The following is an 18,196-nucleotide window of genomic DNA, read 5'->3' as shown; positions in this document are numbered from 1 at the left end:
GATGGCCATTTGCAATTTCAGTTGAGTGCTGAGGGTAGCAGGGTTGTGCCAGGTGCTGGGTACAGAGGCATGGAAGACACAGGTGGCCTCTTCATGGCTCCTGAGATGGGAGGAGGGGTGGCAGATGAGCCTGGGATCACTGAGCAAGCAGATAGCACTGCATAATTGTGGAAGGATTTTTAGTGGCATCCTAATGACACCTTTCTAAGCAACGGTGCCTGTTTCATGGAACACCTCCTAAGTGCTACACAGAACAACTTATTGCTGTTCCTTACTCCGTTCTGCATGGTAAGTGTTTTCTCTATTTATAGGCGGGAAAAGACACTCCAGGTGCCAAAAACTGTGCAGTTTGTAATACACGAGGCCTGGATCTGTACAGAAATCAATCTCTGTCGCTTGGGAATTATAATAGCAGAAGAAGAGCTGAATCCAAGAACATCTTCACCCCAACCCCTGCTTAAAACACTACCTAGAAATGCCTTGGGACTCCTCTGGTCTCTGATGCTGAGGGAAAGCTCTGTGGGGTCTGCCGGTGATATACACCTATCTGCTCTTCCAAGAGTCCAAAGCTTAATGCCTTGTTGGACAAATCTAGAGCCCAGGCATGCTCCACCCTACCCCCATCTCCCTCAAAGCAAAGATTTCCAATTACTGCTCTGCAGAAAAATGTCAAAAGCATTATTCAACAACTCATGATCCCGAGGTTTGTAATTTTTCGTATGTTTTTACTCTTATCTGCCAGCACTTGAAAAAGACCAGCTTTTTCCTCTCAAGAGAGCTTAATTTGCAGAGCTGTGCAGTCTCCCTATTATGCGCTTATCGTCCTCTCCCTGTGGTGGGCAGAATGACAAGGATGACAAAAAAAGAGAACCAAAAATATTTGAAGGCTTCCTGAAAATCTATGGGATGGAGCATCCTAAAAGCCGGAAGCCCCGGTTCCCCCAGTGACCTGGAAGAAGGCAAAGGGCTGTTGGCCCTAGCTCTTGAGGTCCACTCAGCAGGAGCCCCTGGCTAGCGCTCTCAATGTCCAAACCCTCCATCCTGGGGCCCATGGAATTTCCTCTAGCGGCTTTAATTGAAGGATTAACAGCTCTGAGGTTCTTAAAGCGCAAAGAGGCTCTCTCTCCGGAGGAATGTTCATACCAATGCTATATTAAGTTTGGTATCCTAAGGACCAGAGGCCAGGGGAGCTTGGGATGGATGGTTGGCTCTTCTCGGGTCTGCCCTGGCCTCCCCACTCATTCTGATAAGACAGTTGGCATTTTTCTCGGCGCTACGTTAAGTGCTATTCAAAAACAAGTTCAAGCCTCCTAGCTCTCATTCTTCCATCTAGATGGCGCCCCAAACCCTGCCTGCATGGCAATTCTGAGCCGCAGTCTCCCTGGATCGGTTCCTCCCAGGATCCCCAGGAAGCGGGCGCAGCAGGACTGCTGGTTCCCTGGGAGAGCCGCCCTGCCCACCCAGGGGCTTGCTCGGGGGAATCCCCGCCCACCTTGTCATTCCTTGGGGGAATCCCCGCCCCCTGGGCCTGTCACTCCGGGAAGGTAGTTCCCGCCCCTCGACTCCAGCAGTGGCAAGGAATCCCCGCCCATCCTGGAGGCTCGGAGCATCCCCCGCGCTGCGCAGCGAGGAGCTCGCTCCCAGTGCCAGTGCGTGCTGGCGGCGGGACGCGGCGAGGCAGCTGCTGCGGGCGCCCTGCATGCGCCGGGCGGATCGCAAGACGCTCGGAATCGCCGCAACCGGCGAACCCCTGCGGCGCGGCAGCTCCCTGCGGGCGCGGCGACGGCACTGGTGTGTCAGGGGCGGCGGTAGCGACGCGGGCACCGCCGGGCGGCGCCTGAATCTGGACGCGCCAGGAGCGGCTCGAGCCTCCTCCGATCCACAAGCAGGTGAAGCGATGAGGCACTGCGGCCGCGACGACGGGAGAGGGGGGCACCGCGGGGGAGGGGGTTGGGGTGGACTCACGGGGGAGCGGAGCTAGGTAACCCCAAGACGGTGCGCGCCAGAGAAAGTTCATTGACAATCGGGTGCTGGAATCCCAGTCCAAGCAAAGGGCTGAGTGAGGGCACCCAAGTGGGTCCCCACATTAGGTGGCGCAAACTTGCATCTGGTGGGAGGTAAGCGGGCACAGTGGAGGTGAGGGTTGGGCGGAGAGGAACGGAAGCAGTGGGATAACCAGAGGCGCACTGTTGGGACGCCTGAAACCGGCCACGAGCCCTGATCCCAGTGTGCTGGCTGATCCCTCTACCCTAGTCAGTTACTGTCTTCAGCACCGCCCTCCCGGCGCTTCATCTTCTTGCTAACCCCTGGCCCACTAAGTGGAGAGAGAAAGAGTAGGCTTGGAGAGCAAGGACATCTTTGGGGCGATAATAGCTTCTGCCAGTGAGATGGGGGATGTCCCGGTAGGGAAAGTATTTCCTCCACCATGAAGTGAATTGAGCGGCGGAGGGAAGGATCTAGGACCGCGGACAGAAGTTTGCCAGAAGCCTGCCCTCAGCAGCCTGCCCTGTGCATAGTTCTTGATAAGAACCCTGGAGTCACAGCAGATCTGGCATGTGCTGGTGGCAGGCACTGGGAAGACAGACACCCAGGCAGCGGGGCATGCCAGAGGTTGGGCATTGTCAGAGGCCTGAGCTGGAGCTTGTCTCTTCCATGTGTTTTGCTTGACAAGACACCATGACCATGAAACTCCCAAACAGGTAAGTGGTTGCTGAGTGGCCGAAGAAAGTGAGCTCCTGTTGCAGACATACCCCTGGATCCTCAGGGCACCTTCTGGGGAGGGGGTGTCCTCTCACACTCATCCCTGGCTTGGGCTTTAGGTCCTCACTGTTTCTCCTGGGTCAGCCTTTTCTGGCCTGTGGGAGCCAAGTAGGCACAGGCTGGCAGGTGCGGTGTGGGAGGGCCGTTTGTGAAGGCGGAATGAAATGTCTCAGAGCACACCTCTGGCTGTGGGTGGTGGTTCAGGCTACATGAATTTCTTCTCCTATTAGGATGAGCCAGGAACTGCTGCTACTATAAAAGCCACACCATGGTGTGAGCTTGTGTGGCGTGTTACACCAGGGTAGGAGTAGCAGGGGGTAGGTGTTAGGAGAGGAATCAGAACGATGTGAAGTGTATAAATGCATCCCCTTGACATAGTTAATAAGTGCCTGGAAAAAATATTGAATCGTGCTTTTTGAATCTATTGTTGAAATTGATTTGGGATACTCTTATGCCAGTTTACTATTTAAGGAGACGTAGGGTAATTCCTCCAATCATTGCTATCATTTTGGAGCACCTGTGGTTTGCTGGGCCTAGCGCTTCCAGGGGATGTGTGTGTAGAGGAAAGAGGCTCTCTGTCCCTGCTGTGACTCACTTGGTGTAGCAGGAGAAGTCTCTGGACAGTGATGATGACAGCCAGTGCCCTTCCGGCCTGTGTAAGTTCCCTATGTTTAGTGGGTGAAGGATTGAAGGGATAATTAAACGAGTGATTCAAGTGTGTTCCAAATGAACATCTTAGGGTTCCGTAGGAGAGAAAGGCCCCCTTCACAGTGGGGATCTGAAGGCTTTGTGGAGGCCCACCCAGGCGAGGAGGTGTGTGCCAACAGGTTGATCCTGTCTCAGCTTCTTCCATGGCAGAAGAGGCTGAGCTTCGACCCACAGGCATCTAGTTTTGCAGACAACTGGGAAATGTTTGGGGTTTTGAGCAAGGAGCTGTCGTGAGCAGCAGGTATATGCTTTGGGCAGTCTCTAGCAGAAAGAACTGAGATAGGGAGAGAGGAGAAGTGGTGACATGTCTGATGAAAAGGTCCTTTTAGTGAGATGGCGGGGGGGGGCAGTCAAGTCCTGCGCTGGTGATGGGAGCTTGTGGAGAAGAGGCACCCACTGTGGGGTTGGAGTGTGGGCATGGATAGGATTAGCAAGCAGAAACAAAGGCCGCCTGCAGGTTCTAAGCGCAAGTAGGTGAGCTAAATTAGGGAGTTTGGGTTTTTACCATCAGACAAGCCAGCAATCCGCAGAATCCTTCCAGACTTTGTGTATGTGTGTATGTGTGCGTGTGAGTGAGTGTAGGCACGAGTGGGTGAGTGTCTGTGAGGGTGTGACATCGCTCATGGTAGAAGTGAGGTGACAATTTTGTGGAGACCATTCTCTCCTTTCACCATGGGTTCCAGGCTCTAAGCTCAGGAAGACAGGCTTGCATAGCAAGTACCTTTACCAACCGAACCACCCAGCCAGCTCCCGGCCTTCCTGTTCTCACTATATCTTGTAAAACGTGTCAAGGCTCTGGGGACCTAGGGGATAAACAGTTCAAACCACACACACACACACACACACACACACACACACACACACACACACACACACACGCCAGACATACAGACACTCAACAGATACATACACACAGACACACACAACAGACACATAGACACACACACACAACAGATAGACACACATGACAAACACATAGACACAGGACAGACAGACACACTCACATATGAGTCAAGGAGTAGTCTTCCTTAATAGCTGTTGTCTTTGCCTTGTGAAGCTGTTTTCCTTGGGTGGTGAATTCTGAACTATCTTTTGTCTGTGGTCCTGATAAGCCTCTTCTTCATCAAGATCCAGTTCCCAGGCTTCCTCTGTGGCTGTTCCACCATTCCTCCAGGAGACCTTGGTGCTTTTTACTGCCTACTCCCTGCAGAGCCCGAGGACCTGCTCATCAGGCTGCCTCCTTTCTCTGGGACAGTGGTTTTTAACCTGTGGGCTGCAACCCTCACAGGGGTGGGATATCAGATATCCTGCATATCAGATATTTGCATCACGATTTATAAGAGTAGCAAATTATAGTTATTAAATAGCAATGAAATAATTTTATGGTTGGAGGTCACCACAACATGAACTGTATCAAAAGTTAGTAAGGTTGAGAACCACTGCCCTAGGAACTTATTATATACTACTTGGCCCACATGAGACCTGGTCCAGTGACCTGAGGCTAGACAAAAAAGTCCAGGGGAACTGCCCCAGGATAATTGCACTCTGGGGTCTCTAAACTCTCAGTGGGAGTTCTCAGGGGGCTGGCAAGGAAACAAGGGGAATAGATGCTCCCTTGACTTAGATCACATGAACCTAAAAGTCATCTGATCCTCCTCCTTGGTGAAGCATCCTCATCTATAAAGGTAACCCAGGTCTTGGGTACATCAACCCCAAGGGGGGAAACTGTCCCAGAGAAGAGGAGTTTATCAAAGGTCACAGCCAAACCCAAGAGGAGGTAGAACCTCTGGGAGACTTTCTTCTGTCTTCAGGAATGTTCCCAGCGTGCCCAGCAGAAGGCTGAGCACAGCATGTGGTTGACATAGGAAGAGTTGGTTGGTCCTAAGTGGATGGGGATGGGGCAGGAAGGAGACAGGCGTGGAAGCTGATGCCCAGAGAGATGCAAGGGAAAGGCCACTGGCAGAGACTGAGAATGATCTAAAGCAGGGGCTCTCAACAGAAAGAGTCCAATGGCCCTTCCACAGGAGTCTCCTAAAACCATTGGAAAGCACAGGTAATTTACATTACAGTTCATAACAGTAACAAAACTGCAGCTATGAAATAGCAATAGAAAGAGTTTTATGGTTGGAGGTAATCACAACATGAGGAACTGTATTAAGAGGTCGCAGTGTTAGGAAGGTTGAGAAGCACAACTCTAAAGGATGGTCACTGAGTCAGCTTGTAAAGTAGAACATGATGGAAGAGAGCAAAGACAGGCCCACCACGTGCCAGCAGCACCGTGGGGTGTTTGGAGAAGGGAGTGGGACTTGAAGGGACGTATTTTCAGGAGTGAGGCCCAGTTTTCCCTCCCCAGGCCTGTTGGCAAGCAACAGAAAAGTGGGAGAAAATGGAAAATTCGGAGAAAGGGCGTTTGAGAAGAATGAGGTTGGAGACAACCAAGAACAGGTACAGGCAAAGAAAGAGGCTGTTGGGAGAGCACTGGAGAGAGGAGGCCATAGCTCCACAGCCAGGGGGATTGTGGACTCAAGTCTTCTTGGTGATCCAGGAGCCGTCTGCAGAGAGCTGGTATGCTACCTACTTAGACTGGGGACTTGGAAGGAAGGCACTGCAGTGTCACTGCTAGCCCTGGGAAACGAACCTGGTTCTCTCTGAGATAGCTAAGGGGGGAGAAGGAGGAACCTTGACTGGAATTTAAGCAATGCAGAGAACGTCTTGCTGACCAGGTCACTGGAATTTCGGAGTAGCTATTGCACAACGGCTTTTAAGAGGTATATACACAGAGGTGCTGAGGCGTGCAAGTCCCCAAATGACCCCCTCTGGTGTGCAGTGGGCCCTTTGGAACAGCTTGGTGAGAAGGGAATAAATCTCTCACCTTACCATTCTCACTGAGTGTAGCTAGGGCGACATCAGGGTTGGGGGTGACCAGGCAGGCTCTCCTTCAGGGTTGGGGGGTGACCAGGCAGGCTCTCCTTCAGGGTTGGGGGGTGACCAGGCAAGCTCTTCTTCAGGGTTGGGGGGTGACCAGGCAGGCTCTCCTTCAGGGTTGGGGGGTGACCAGGCAGGCTCTCCTTCAGGGTTGGGGGGTGACCAGGCAGGCTCTCCTTCAGGGTTGGGGGGTGACCAGGCAGGCTCTCCTTCAGAGTTGGGGTAAGAGCTTTACTCTACTCTACCTGCCATTATTGTTCTCACCCTTTGGGCTTTGTCTATTGGCTTACATCAGTGGCTCCACCATCATCTGATGTCCTGCTTAAGCAAAGGCCCAGTTTCTGGACTCATCAGGATGATCTGCCCTGCGCCCTGTGATCTGGAGAAGGGACCATACATCACCCTTCCCGGTTCCTGTCTCTGAGAAAGCTGAGGCCCAAGAAAGAAAGTAGTGACCCCGTTTCCCAGCTGGAACTGAAATTGCAGCAGGCCCTTGCTTTATCAGAGAATACTTGCCAAGTTCAAAGCAATTGAGGCTGATGAGGTGAAGAAATAAGCATTGTACCCACTCTGTTTTAGTAATGGGCCGATGATTGCATACAGAAAGATGAAATAAATACTTATTGGTGAAAAGGGGGAGAAAGAGCACTTCCCCTTATTTACTAAACACTCAACATATGTATGCTGACATAAATCAGGGAGAAATGTGAAGAGTACTTCTTAAGGAAGTAGGAGTCTAGAATCTTTTTCTTTCGTTCTTCATTTTCCACATGGATAGTTCATGCCTGGATCATGTTGTCCTTTGGGCTTATGCATTGGTTGCATATAAAAAAGATAGGAATGACATTTAAAACTTGAAATTCCCTCATTGGGAAAATGGGGGTGTGGAGTTTTGTTCTGGGTAGATGGGCATTTGAAGTCAGACAGGTCATGTGATTCAGTCTGACCGTGAACTGAAGGGTTCTATAGTCTGTTGAAAAATGTGTTCTAGAGAGCGCAACGTGTTTATAACCTGACCCTACTCAGTGGTTGCAGAGGCCCCGTGTGTTGTGACAAGGCCAAGGAACTAGTTTGCAAAGGTGCAGGTGTGTGGACAAGACACAATTGTGTGCTCAGTCTCTGTCACTCTGGGAAGAGACCAACCTGGGAGCCATCTCTCTCCCAGATGTCAGATGACGGACACCCTTTCCACCTGACTCAGTCCCTGTCACATCCGGTCATGAATATTCTAGACTTTTACTACTTACTTGAATACATTATGGCTGACTAGAAACTCACAGAGTAAAAATTCTTAACTCTTGCTGAGTGATGGTGGCCCACACCTCTAATCCCAGCACTCGGGAGGTAGAGGCAGGTGGATCTCTGTGAGTCGGAGGCCAGTCTGGTCTACAGAGCTAGTTCCAGGGCAGCTAGGGCTGTTACACAGAGAAACCCTGTCTTGAAAAACTAAAAACAAACAAAAGATTCTTAACTTTTTCTAACACAGTCTAATGAAAGCAGGCAGCAGCAAACATCTGGCCCATGAAGTCTTCCTTGGGTTATTTGTTTTTAGGTAATTGTTTTTTTCTCCGTGACTCAAAAGCACTCTTAAAACTGGAGGTTTGGGGAAAGGCAGGGATGGAGAACCACTGTGTGCAATGTGGATTTATTTTGCACACAGGTTTATTTTAAGTTTTGGATGGAATTAATAAGAAAGTGGAAATATTTGTCAGCTGGAAATGACTAGATCCCTCCAGGAGGATAAAAAGGAATCGGAGACTGCAAATCCTTGAACAGGATAATCTACTCCCTCACCTTCAGGTTGAAGTAAATTGAGGCCTTCCCCGATAGGATCTGTGCTGGTTTATCAGCTTTCTGGGTAGAGGTCACTGTGGCATGTTTGTCCTCTGCAGAATGATGCTCCAGATAGAGTCATCTGAGGTGTTTTGCAGGAGTGGAAATGGACTTGAGCAGGTCTGTTCCCGGGCTCGTTCTTATCGGCACATAAGCATCTCTAGCACTTGACTTGTAGATACTCTGTTTCAGTCTGCAGCCTCAACCGAACCATCCACACTAAAGCATGCAAGCCCTTTGTTCTGGCCTCAGAAGAGTGATCATCCTGCCTTGCTAAAAATAAAGATGGCATTCAGATCATGCCGAGGGGGATTCCCACTGTGAGCAGGGGCATAGTCAGGGCTGTGTAAATCCAAAGTCAGTTCCTGGCTGGCACCTGCTGCCTAAGGCAGTGGCAGTTGAGCTGGGAGGAGAGCTGACAAGAGGGCAGTTTGGGATACTGGTGTTCTCAGTAGGGGAAGGAAATCAGGGAACTGGACTTCCGTGCAGGGGTGGTTTCTGGGCACCAGAAGAAGCCAGTGGGAGGGAACAGGGAGCCTGGGAGCTTTGACTTCCTGGGGGCCTGCCTGGCTACAGTTGCCCCAGGAGAATTAGGAATTCCTCAGCAGGGAGAATAAACAGCAACTTTTGACTTTTCACCAAAGGCCAGGCAGCCTCATCCTGTTTAAATATGCTGGGTTATTACTGTAATTCTGATTTTCTATACCCTGCTCTTCCTGGAGACAGTTACAAGTGTCTTTTAAGTTAACTGTAATATCTTGGACTGACATATACATGTTTGAACGCCTTTGAAGAGTTCCAGTGATGTGGCCACCAGAAATGTATTCACAGCCGACCCCTCTGTATAGTGAGTAGTAGGTGGCTCGTCCTATGAGTCAGGCTTGCATGTGGGTGAACACAGGCAATCTCAAACTCTTCCCAAGTGTTCCAGCATTGCTCTTTCTGCACCCAAGAAGATGAAAATAGAGCCAAGGTTAATGAAACACGATGGCAATAAACTCTGTGTGTGTTGGCCAATAGACACTTCTAAAATGGCTGATGTTAGCTGTATTGCAGTCCATTCCTGAAACCCTCTCCTCTGCCCCATTTGGCACAGTGTATTTTATAGAGATTTGGGTAAAACTAGATTGTGCTATATGAGTCCCCTGGTGAGGAAATTAACTTTCAAGGCTAAAGCAGTCATGCAGATATTATTACAAATCACTCAGCATACCAAATTGGCATGGCTCTCTCCCACAGTTTCCCCTACCCACTCTCCACTCCTACACTGCCCTGGTCATTGTTATTCCCAATATCATTAGGCTAAAAGAAGAGACAGCTGTGCCAGGAAAAATATGTTCCTAGTGTCCTCATCAGCATGGTCTCTCGTGAGAGCAGGCAGTGAGATGGTGCGAAGACAGGAATGTACCAGAAAGGACTGCATTCACCCTCTCTCTGGATCTAGTACTCATCTTGGAAACCCTAAGCAGATGTAAAGCTGATTGATTGCTTTATTGGTAATTGCTGGGGGACAGCAGTCAGCAATGCTGGGCACCAAAGAGATACACCTGGTACCTGAAATGCTCGTCTGTGGTCTGGTCCCTCACCTGCCCAGTTTCCTGAGTGCCGCCATTACCTGAGCATATTTTAGATGAGCTGTCATTTTCCCTTGCTCTTCAGGATCCAGCAGGATGTCGAATGCATGGTAAAAATTAAGATGCTTTTAATGTTCGCTGTTTGGCAAGCACTGTTCTAGACACTTTATAGATTCCAACTCATTCAATTCATAATAATCCAGTGAGGTGTATCCTTTCATTGCTCTTAGGGCTGCCAAAACAAATTAACACAAGCGTGATGGCTTAAAACAACAGAGATGCATTCTGTCCTGGTTCTGGGAGTCAGAAGTCTGAGGTCTGAGATCAAGTTCTTTGGCAGGGCCGTGTTCCCTCCAAAGGCTTCTGGGGAAAATGCCTCACCTCTTCCAGCTTCTGTAACTGTTGACATTCCTTATGGCTGCATCACTCCATTCCCTGCCACTGCTGTCACGTGACAGTCTGTGTGTGTGTGTGTGTGTGTGTGTGTGTGTGTGTGTGTGTGTGTGTGTCCTCGCTCATGATTTCATTGATTCCATTTTGTGTCTTTTCTAGGGACATTTGAGGTTAAGTTTGGTGATGACTAGATTGTCTTAGTTAGCATTTTTAGAATGGAACTGATGGAATTAAAATCTACTAAGAGGATGTTGATTGGACTAGCTTCTACAACACCACAGCCTAGTAGTCCAGCAATGGCTTCTTCACATTGTAGAGGTTGAGAACTACTGAGAATCAGTGGCTACTCTCAGTCCATAATATGCAGATGAAACACTCATATACATAAAATAGTAATTAAAAAGCATGCCACTTCCTAGCTTAAGACTTGGAAATTTACTCAGTGTGATTTGAACATGTGTGTCCCTTGGGCAGATCCATAGCTCTTGTGACTGTTAACACCTATTGACCTCCCTCTGTGCCTGACATACTGTCCTTTCAGTTCTGGAACCTACCATGTCCCATCATACATCGGGCCCTTCCCATCATGCACTGGGGCCCTTCTGCTTTTCAAAGCCTTTTCTCTAAGATCATCACAAGTCTGTCATATAAAATGGAACCTCCTGGGGCTCCATAACATGATTCCTATTTGAAAGATAGCCTTGATTTATTTGCTTATTTTCTGTATCACACCTTGTTTTGTTAGTGCCCATAGCAGTCCTGCCATACAGTAGTTTATGCCAGTTGGAGCTGTCTTTGCACCCCTAACACATTGTCATCTGTTGGACACATTGAACACTTACTTCACTGTTTGCTGTTATCCCTGTTTCTCTGATCAGGGAACACAATCTCAGAAAGATTAAGTGACATGAGGTCACGGGCCCTCTTCATTTGAATCTAGATCTCTGTGTCTCCTAAGCCAGAGACCTCAACCATATTCTATATGAAATCTTTAAGAAGCAGGAATGGCCCAGGATCCTGGCAGTCCCTACAGACTTCTGGGCTTTCTAAAAGTTCATTTTCTGCTCACAGATGGTTAATACATAGGGGAGAAATCTCAGTCTCAGATTCTCAGTTTCTGTGAGAAGTTGGCCTAGGACTTAAGCCTGAGAAGCCAAGAAGTTAATTTTGCTTTCTCTTCTCTTTGGACTCAAGACTTTTTCTAATCCATCTTGAGGTTTAATGGGGTAAATTGTCTTCCTTGAATCCTGACAGAAAGGTTGAGATGAACAGGTCAAATCCTTAAAGCCAACGGTGGTGACCATCAGTGTCCTGAGTTTATGAGTAGGAAGCTCGGAGTCTGGGGAGCATTGGGATCTGGGTTATCCTGTTTCTCAGAAGCTCTGTGTAGAACATGGCTGAGAATTTGGGGCTTAGGAGCTGGAACTGATTTACAGGAGTCCCAGAGGTCCTCGTTAGTCTGGTTTTCCTTACACATGAGCTCTTTTCTGTACTTTTGGAGCTTTGTGGCCCCTGCATCCCTTTCCAGAGGATGGAGCCCTTGAGTGACTACATAGACTTCATCTGTAGGTTGGTAGACAGTTTATTCTATTGAGTCTTGCTAAAAGGCTAGTCCCTCTGCCATCAGCTTTGGGCTAGTCATAGGAGAATCCAAGAACAAGTTCTTGTTGGGTACAAAAGCAGCTGCCTTTACCCCCTTTGTTAACTCAAACTCAATCTTTGTTTCTTTGTTTTCTTTCTTCCCTCCCTCCTATCCTCCCTCTACCTCCTCCCTCCCTCCACCTCCCTTCTTTCTCAGAGTCTTGCCATATTGGCCAAGCTGGTCTTGAACTCTTAGGCTCAAGTGATCATTTTCTCAGCCTGTGAGTAGCTAGGATTACAGACCTGACCCACTGTGATCAGTTTAAACATTCTTTAAAAAATAAAGCGAATCTTGAAAATTACATCAGCATTGTTGTTAAAAGGACAGACCCCGGCCCACTTACTCTCTCATCTGTCTGTCTGTCTGTCTGTCTGTCTGTCTGTCTCTCTCTCTCTCTCTCTCTCTCTCTCTCTCTCTCTGTCTCTCTCTCTCTCTCAGCTGAGCATGGGTTGGTTCTCTCCCTCCCTCCTTTCCTGTCTACCAATAAACTCCACGTGGCACCATTGACTCACAGTTCGTGTCTCATTACTGAGTAAACTTAGACATTTTAACAACAAGCATGCCAGTAAGTAAACGTCCGGATTTTGGGGGAGAAACTCCACTCTTTCAGGCCAAAAGCAATTGTCCAAGACTCACAAGTGTTGGTTGGGCTTCCCTCATGGAGAGGGCTACAGTAGCTGATCAGTACTGCTGGCAGACATAGCTGCTTCCCTGTGGGTAGGCAGAACCCTGGCTAGTTGATACATCATGCACTCCACCTCTGCTGTCGTAAATGGGGTTTGCTATGGTAACCAGAACTTGCCTGAGGGTTGTGCATGTAAAGTGCCACTCATTGGTAGTACCCTTTATTTTTAGCATCTACCAAAGACGAGCTGCTCATTGTTCCTGGTAACCGGCAGGTGGGTAGTCACAATGGAGCCAGGGTGGATTTTATGTGCTGTTCTCATGTGCAATGTTTACCACCCACCACAGTTCTCACTTGCTGGATCATGGTGTGCTTCTGGAATTCCATTGGTTCCGATCCTCGCTGGAACCTGCACACTAAGATAGTTGGACTTACTATTTTTTAATAACATGTTCTCAGCTTCTGTTCCTGATCTTCGTCTTGGCGCAGCGTGCCAACTTCATAACAGTGGTGGTCCTGCAGCTAGGAGGTGGGTAGCTGCCCGTAAAAAGCCCTGAAAGCTGAAAGCACTGCAAACATTTGGAGGAGGTAGTATTTTTCCTCTCAACATGATGCTTAGTTTTCTCTTAGGGCTTACACTCTGTCCTTGGTGCCCTCAAACCTTTTCTCCTTTTTTTTTTCATTCAGATAATATTTATTTAACACATGCCACATAAAGAAATGTTACATATGCCTCCCATTCTGTACATTGGGGCAAAATAAATGAAATTTCGATTTCTTTGAATTATCGACTCTATCAAAGTGCTCAACAATCTGGAAAGATTGACAGGAGAGGCAGTGGCTGCCTGGCAGGCCCTTCCCATTCAGCCTGTGCCCACTCCATGGACCATCACTTCATCTGATCCTTTACTAGAAACATCAGCTTCCTATGTCTGTTCCTGCCCTCATCCTCCAAAGTTTGCATACCAAGTAAGTTCAGCCCACTCTGTTTTTCTGCCCTTGCATCCTGCCTGGTTTAGGGGGAGAAAAATTGAGGAAACATCTCATCAGGAACATAGTAGGGCTGCACTTGGGAGGAGGAGGCAGGAAAAGGAGGGTTTCAGGGTTATGCTCATCTACTAAGTCTGAGGCTGACCTTCATTGCATGAGAACCTGTCTTAAAAAAAAAAGGCTACCATGAGCCCCCAAGACCCCTTTTTCTGGGGACTTGAAGCGGGCAAGGCTCCTTCTGAGTAGGGACTGTGAAGATGGCTTAGTGTGTGAAGTGCCTGTTGTGCAAACGCGAAGATCTGATTTTGAACCCTCAGTGACCACATAAAGGTCAAGTGCAGCTCCAACACTGCGTGAGCAGAGACAGCAGGGCCCTTGGGGCTTACTGGTCATCCAGTTTAGCTAAAATGATGGTTTCCAGCCTCAGTGACAGACTGTCTCACAAAACATAAGGTTCAGATTGATAAGAAAGGATTTCCAATGCTTACCCAAGTCCTGCACGCAGATCCTCCTTGGCATTCTGTGGTACATATTTAGAGCTCAGTGGATCTACTTGGGGTAAAAACTATAGACTAAAAAAATCCACTAGTTGCCGGGCGGTGGTGGCGCACGCCTTTAATCCCAGCACTGGGGAGGCAGAGGCAGGCGGATCTCTGTGAGTTTGAGGCCGGGCTGGACCAACAGCCTCCAAAACAATACAGAGAAACCCTGCCTCATAAAACCAAAACCAAAACAAAATAAAACAAAAAAACCAAAAAGCCCTCTAGTCTAAAGTGGAATCTGTTTTGGTGTCAGCACTGGTCAAAAGAGTAGAGGGGAAGGCCCATCCAAACATTGACCACAGGGCCAGTGAGATGGCTCAGCAGTAAAGGCACTTGCCACCAAGCCTTACAACCTGAGTTTGGTTCCTAGAAGCCACACGATGTACAGAGAACTGACTCCCACAGACCGTCCTCTGGTTTCTACAGGTGTGCCATGGCACATTGATGGGTACACATTCACACACAGGTGCACGTATGCACGCACACACAGTAAATGTAATTAAGAAAAAACCCTAGACTTATTTGCATGGTGTTGCTGAGATTCAAGCACGCATCAATACTGAGTTATAATACATTCTTTTTAAAGGAAGGAAATTAGTGTTGGCTGTCATGTCTGGGGTGGCAGAGAAGAAAAGGGACACTGCTCACATCTGAGCCATGAGGATGCTATCTGTAGTCGTCAGATAGTCCAGTTCGGCTGATGAACCTGATGAAAGTACCCAAAGAGTTATGCTGTCACCAGCAGTCACTTTTCAAGTGGGAAGAATCTTATTTTGCATGCTATTTTAAATGCTTTCCTGAATGCCCTATGTGATGTAATAGGTGCAAAGTTTTTTAGTCAATAAAGTACCTATTTGAGACCTACTGTGCGTGAGCCCCTTAGATTACAGTAAGAAAGACAAACATCCCCTAAGCTGAGTCTGGATGAACACGTGTCCTGCCACTGAGCCACACTTCCCTCTGCTTGTCATCTGCTCCTCTGAAGGTTGCTGATGATGCCACATCTGCTAACTCCAGGATAACTTCTGACCGTGACCGTGAGCCCTCCAGACATTTGACGTGAATCAGTCTATCCTCTGCTCTCCTTGGGGTACTCCTTGGTTCTGAGTGGCACATTTTGTAGGCATTCCCTTTTACTGTCCTATCCAGTCAGTATTCCCTTTCATTTTCAAGGGTGCCTCCTCACTCCACCCTATCCCTCTTAATGATGGGAGCCCATGACTGAGCATTTGGGTTTTCTTTCTGTGATGTCTCTCCTTCTATGGCTCTAAATGCCTCCCAGAAGTCAAGAATGCTCACCAGTGTACCCGCATCTTGCATGTAACTGTTTACTTGGTCCATACGGTTCATCCTCCTCTCCCTCCCAGGCCCCTCCCTCTTCTTTTCCCTCCTCTTCACTCCCCTTTACTGTCTCCCTCCCTCTCTTTTTGTCTTTCTCGAGGTAACCTCTGATTTTGAACTATTGCTCCTTCTACCTCTACCTCTACCTCCCCATGACTAGGATTACAGGTGTGTGCCACTATGTCTGTTGTATGTGGCACTAGGGATCAAAAAGGAGCTTTGTGTATCCTAACAAGCACTCTACCAACTGAGCTGTATTCCCAACACTCTTTCCCTTCCTTCCTCCCTCCCTTCCTTCCTTCCTCTTCCTCCTCCTCCTCCTTTCTCGACACATGGCCCAGGCTGCTCTCAAACTCATGATTCTCCTGCCTCAGACTGGAACTGCAGACATATGCCACTATGCCCATCCCTGACGGCACTTCTCCACTTGGTCCTTTAAAATCTATCTGGGGCCTGACCATTTCTCAGCACTTTTCTCATCCAAACTCCCCTACCTCTCTCAACTGGGCTATTTCAGGAGACTCCCAATTGCTACATTTCCCCTTTCCCCCCATAGTTTATTCTTAATGGAGCATCCAGAATGATTCTAGTGAAATATAAATCATTTCATGTCACTTCTCTACACAGATCTTCCCAGGAAATTCCCATGGAACACAGAGCAAAAGCCTCCTCATTACACACCCACCAGGTCCTTGCTGGTGCTCTCCTGCCCTGCCCCTCCCATCTCTGACTTCATCTGCTAACTCTCCCTTGGAGAGAGGATCCTGCCTTGGGGCTATGATGCCATTCCCTCTAGAATATTCTTCCATCATATAGCTGAGTACTCCTTTACTTCCCTCAGGTCTTGATTCAAATGTCCCGAATGGTGAAGTCTTTTGTGCCACTCTATTCCATCCTGAGGTTGCCTGGCCCTCACTTCTCAGTGTTATTTTCTTTCATTTTATATGTGAGTGCATACATACATACATACATATATATATTCATATATGTTTGCACACACGTGCATGCACACGCACATGCACACACACACACACATAGCTGAATTGATTTCCTTTTCTGCCTGCTGATTTCAGTGTTAAGACTGATGACGTTATATTTTTGGAGGGGGGAATTCTGTTTGGCTCACTGCTGTATCACCACCCTTTAGAAAATAACGCTTGGCTAGGAGCAGGCACTCAGGAAATATTAGTGGAGAGAATGAATTAGAATCAGTGGTATTTTTAATTTAAATACTGGTGCCCCAGGGACTGTGATTTAATTGGCACAAGGTACAACCCGAGCACTGATATTTCTTGAAGGCTCCCCAGGTGACTGTTATGTGGAGCTGGGGTTGCCAACCACTGCTTTGTGATCTGAACTCTTGTGTTATTTTTTGCTTTCTTGGAGTTTTATGTCTGTGGCATATGCTGTTAGATTCTTAGAAAACCCATCATTTCAAAACATAAATTGCAGTGAGTGGTTCTAATAAAACTGGTGCTGCATTGGGTAGCAAATTAGGGTTTTAATTGGAGCATCCTGCTAGAGTGAGTGTTTGGACATTCATCTCTGTAGAACCTTGGCTGAACTGGGCTGGGAGGAACAGGCCCCATATACAGTGTTCTCTGTGAGCTTCCCAGATTAACCTTAGACTTAAAAAAAAAAAAAAGAGAGGGGTTTGGGCTGTGGCTGTTTCTAAACTCCATTTGGCTGAGTGAGCCATACACATTTTCAGCCCCTACCTCATGCCCGCCTGCTCACTGTCTAAATTCTGTCCATCTCTTGAGGTTCAGGTGACAGACTCATCTTCCTTTCTTCCATGCCTGGCAGCTACTTCCAGGACACTCAACAGCCAGTGCTGTGGAGCAGGTGAGTCCGCTGCTGAGGGCATCTTGTATTTTGTTGTTCCTTTCCATTTTCCCTCTCAGACTAGAATAGACTTTCTCTAGGGACACTGGGCCCTGCTTTTGACCTCTTTGAGTCCTCAGCAGTAGGTACTACTAGTGGATGACTTAAGCTATGGACAGCATCATCTGAGGAAGGTCATCTGGGGGAAAGGATGCCACATCCTTCATAATGAGGGATTATCTCTTCCGTAAACACCCCGGCATTTTTCATTTTGGCTTATCATTGGTCTGTATCATTCTCATTTTTTTTGATTTTTTAAAAGCAACCAAATATATGTTTTATGAGATTTAGAACCCCAGGATTTCAGTAGTCTGTTAAAACAATGTGCTTAAGAACACCCAGACATTTGGCCTTATTTTCAAATTCAGATACAAAGGGAAAGAATTGTAATTGCATCCTAGGCCTACAAAGAGGACTTGGCTAAATAGGTCAGTGAGGGGATTTTTAGGGTTCCTCTGTTTATTCCAATGAGTTACTTTTCTCCTTTAAAAAATTGTGATGTTTTGCATTTTGAAGATTTATTTATATTTATTTAATGTATATAGGTGTTTTGTCTGCATGTATGTCTGCATACCAGAAGAGGGCATTGCATCTCATGGAACTATAGTTGTAGGTGGTTGTGAGCCACCATGTGGGTGCTGGGAACTTAACCCAGGCCCTCTGAAAGAGCAGCCAGTGCTTTTAACCACAGAGCCATCTCTCCATCCTCCCAAGTTACTTTTCAACTAGAGTTACATTACCTCGGTGACATTCTTCATTTCAATAGCCTTGGAGAGTAGGAAATGTGATATACTAGAGTCAGAGAAAGGCCTGAAACTAAGCCCTGAGCATGTTTATGTCCTTTTGAAGACGTGGCTTAAGGGAAAATGATATTGTGCTGAGATGGGAAATGTCTCAAAGCTATAAAATACCAGAAAGCAATCTTCATCTGGTTGGAGGTGAATAAGAAACCACAAAGAAAAGTGTATTATATTCTTTC

The 18,196-nt window shown here is 47.7% G+C and overlaps 1 protein-coding gene across 6 annotated transcripts in view; it reads left to right on the top strand.

Moving 5' to 3' along the window:
- The first annotated feature begins 1,591 nt into the window (after positions 1 to 1,591).
- Positions 1,592 to 18,196, top strand: part of Pdzd2 (PDZ domain containing 2) — a 366,700-nt gene continuing 350,095 nt past the window's right edge. For 5 of the 6 annotated variants that reach the window (XM_005078018.4, XM_040757639.1, XM_040757637.1 and 2 more), the window contains exon 1: positions 1,593 to 1,889. The gene's annotated coding sequence lies outside the window, so the exon portion shown is untranslated. Of the gene's footprint in view, positions 1,890 to 18,196 lie in introns of all 6 variants that reach the window. The other variant, XM_040757638.1, reaches the window with a different exon arrangement.

The sequence above is a fragment of the Mesocricetus auratus genome, unplaced genomic scaffold (assembly GCF_017639785.1).
Source record: "Mesocricetus auratus isolate SY011 unplaced genomic scaffold, BCM_Maur_2.0 Super-Scaffold_100015, whole genome shotgun sequence".
In the NCBI taxonomy this organism is placed as follows: Eukaryota; Metazoa; Chordata; class Mammalia; order Rodentia; family Cricetidae; genus Mesocricetus; species Mesocricetus auratus.
This window is presented reverse-complemented; position numbering and strand designations above follow the sequence as displayed.